This window comes from Eurypyga helias, unplaced genomic scaffold, assembly GCF_000690775.1.
Source record: "Eurypyga helias isolate BGI_N326 unplaced genomic scaffold, ASM69077v1 scaffold5389, whole genome shotgun sequence".
In the NCBI taxonomy this organism is placed as follows: domain Eukaryota; kingdom Metazoa; phylum Chordata; class Aves; order Eurypygiformes; family Eurypygidae; genus Eurypyga; species Eurypyga helias.
In genome coordinates this window covers 17,169-17,700 of record NW_010269983.1, presented here as the reverse complement: position 1 = coordinate 17,700, position 532 = coordinate 17,169, and the positions used below count along the sequence as shown (strand labels likewise).

General features: G+C 42.3%; 1 protein-coding gene across 1 annotated transcript in view; it reads right to left on the bottom strand.

Annotated features, from left to right (window-relative positions):
* The window catches only part of NSF (N-ethylmaleimide-sensitive factor), a gene marked incomplete at both ends in the record, with an annotated part of 24,076 nt that overhangs the window by 7,131 nt on the left and 16,413 nt on the right, over positions 1 to 532 (bottom strand). The gene's annotated exons all lie outside the window — the stretch shown is intronic.

Sequence of the window (532 nt, the reverse complement as noted above, 5' to 3'; positions counted from 1 at the left end):
GGGGGCGGGTAACCACCACATCATCAATCACAGAGTGACATTTCCTCAAAAAACTCTCTCTACCCTCCAACAATTTATGGCTTAAGTCACCATAATATTGGCTGTCAACACAAAGTCTCCCAGCCTCAAGGGGATTTCAAACACTGCAGAGCACGAATCTCTAGCAACATGCATAAACTTGGCGAATATCTGAGAGCTTCAAGCCCTGCATCCTGCTTTCAGGGAGACACGGGTGCCAACACAAGTGCATCTAAGCAGCAAAATACATGCAGAGGATGCAATGATAATGTGGGCAAGTTAATATTTTAAGTTCCTTCGACAACTGAACCAAATCAAGTTCTATTTTCCTCTACTGATTTATGGGAACAGTAATTTCCTGGTATTGTGGAAATACCCAGCAATAGGTCAATGATAACATGAGATTGTGATGATGAGAAATGGTTGTGCTGTTGCATACAGGCAGCCTCCCTGTTCCAGTGTATGTGATAACAGAAATCAAGTTTTATGTTAGAGACTTCATGTGGCACAGAAA